Source organism: Montipora capricornis, chromosome 6, assembly GCF_036669925.1.
Source record: "Montipora capricornis isolate CH-2021 chromosome 6, ASM3666992v2, whole genome shotgun sequence".
NCBI lineage: Eukaryota > Metazoa > Cnidaria > Anthozoa > Scleractinia > Acroporidae > Montipora > Montipora capricornis.
In genome coordinates, this window is record NC_090888.1 from 22,660,527 (window position 1) to 22,663,026 (window position 2,500).

Sequence of the window (2,500 nt, forward strand, 5' to 3'; positions counted from 1 at the left end):
GCCGTTGTTAATTCTGTTGCTGGAGCATTTATTGTCGGGAGATATGTATACTCTACGACATCTGGTGTTACTTGAACTTGATCCCTTGTTTGAATGTTAAATCCGGTCCAACTAGGCATCTTTTGGTCTTCTGAATTGAGTTGTCTAGCAAGGATCTATAGCATGTTTTTCTGCTCTGCATTTCTCGCAGCTTTGCTGGCTTCACCAGCATAGTCTTCCTTGGTTTTGAGAGGATGTGGTCCCACACGAGAGCCAGCAACATAAACGTCAAGTTGGGATCGATGTTCTGTGCTCAAAGTCCTCTGTTTCCTTTTGTCAATGCGTGGTCGGTCTTTGGGCGGTGGGTCAGGACCGAAGACTCTAGGCTGTACAGCGATTTCGTTGACACGGTGGGATGTTCCTTTCCCTGACAATGTCTCTTCAATTCTGTCTATGTTGTCCCAGGCGAGGTTTGTGAAGACGTGAGGCTTAATGGCGGCGGGAAGTGACACTTTTTCATCCAGACCTGATGCCAACTTTTGTAGACACAAAGCGGTGTCATTTTCCTCAAGCTGGGTATATGACATCCCATGGCCAGACTTGTTAAGTATCCTGATTATCTCTGTGTTTCCAGTTAATGCTTTGATAGCATAAGGAAGGAGCACATGCTTGGGAGGTTTATGCTGACCGCATGTGACACCATATATTAGGTCTTGACCAAATGATTGGATGAGATTTGACACTCTCTCTGATGGATTTTCAGGCTGAGGATTTCCAGTTAGAAGTCCAACTAGAAAACGATGCAGCTGGGTAGGCATTTCGATGGCATTTGACAGATCAGATGGGTGGCAAGGCCAGGCAGTAGGTTTCATATCTCTTTTATGACTTCGCGGATCTGTGAAGAGGCTTGGTCTGTTATCTTGGTGGCATCAGTTAGCTTCACCTTCCAGATTGCTACCTCTTTACGGAGATTATCATTATCAAGGACAACATCCTTAAACGATACGCTATCAGGAACTAACAGCACCTTTCCGGAATCATTTGGGAAATATGGATAGAATTGCCTAGTTCTGATTCAAGCGGATGTTCTTCTTTGTGGCAGTTTTTAGAGCTTCACCCTTGCTAGACATGAATGCTTCCAGCTTCTCGGTAATCTGGGCAACTGGTAGGACCTTCTTATGTGGAATTACTTCGTCTCTGATGTAATGAAAAAGTTGACTTTGTCCCTTGACTTTGGATTTTTTATGAATTTAATCTTCTTACAGAAAATGCATACAGGATCATATACTCTCCTTTCTGTAGAGGGTCTCCTGCATTGCCTTTTGTGGGATTGGATTCTTCGTCAACTGTCCGTTTTCTTTTTCGCCTAATAGATTCTCAGTCTCTTTACATTTTCGGTGGTCTGCGATGTTTGGTATATGATTTTCGTCAACTCTTTTGGCAACATCCAAGACTGCCTGATGATTTCGAACTTTGGCTGCTTCCAACAAAGCCAGCCAAGAGCTTGTGTCCTTTGGGGACACAAGATGTTCTTCGTCCTTATCACATGCAGCATTTTAATTAATGTATTATGCACTGGCGCTTGTCCTTTTCTATTTAATCTGAATGGCAAGCGCAAGCTGAGTACGTAAATAGAGAATTTAAATAAATCTATTATTTTATTTACTCAGTAATAGATCGAACTGAAAGGCCGATTTCTAAAACATCTTAAAGAAGATTTATGCGAGCTGATTTAATTTGTTTTCTGGTAACACTAAGTACGATTTAAGTTCTAAATAGATAAAAGGTGAATTACCAGAAAGAAGACCGAGAAGCAGAAATTTTTTGTTGCATAAAGGAGAGCAAGTTTTAAAAAATACTAGAGTTTTTTATGAAGAAGGTTAAAGATATTTCCAGCTTTTGATTGCCACGACAGAAATGGACTGTTTTTTTTGTTTGTTTGTACTCTAGATTGTGTTTTACTTATTTTACTTATTTTGCAATCCAAACAAAGTTTGTAAAACTGATTCATTCACAATTAAGAGTACACAAAACTAAAATGTTTATAAAATTCACATTTTGTGGAACAATTAAGTGACTGATAGATATCTAGTAGTTTGAACACGTACCTTAACGAAAATGGCGGATACATCAAGCAGCAGAGTTCTCAGATATGGCATAAATTAACACACCGCTGACCAACGTATTAAACAAAATGTGCTAAAACACATAAGGTAATTTCTTAAAAGTATAATTATGTCTCCACACTTCCTTTTATTGCATTCTATGAGCATCTGCAGCTGCATGTAATTGCACGTTAACTAGGCGTAATGTGATATAGCTTGGGAGGTGGTGCAAATAAATGCAGTCAGCACGGAAGAGCTACCATCGATCCAACGCTATCATGGATTTTCCAAGTCTACAATAGCAGGGCCTAAAAAACACCATGAAACTTATTCACCCTGAATGATACCGACAGCCTAAATTTGGCTACCTCGCTCACAGACTAGTTCCATTTGAATTTACCGAAAACTCCATTCCA

At 40.0% G+C, this 2,500-nt stretch overlaps 1 protein-coding gene across 1 annotated transcript in view; it reads right to left on the reverse strand.

Annotated features, from left to right (window-relative positions):
- LOC138051780 (uncharacterized skeletal organic matrix protein 5-like) overlaps positions 1-2,500 on the reverse strand; it is an 81,370-nt gene that overhangs the window by 56,974 nt on the left and 21,896 nt on the right. The gene's annotated exons all lie outside the window — the stretch shown is intronic.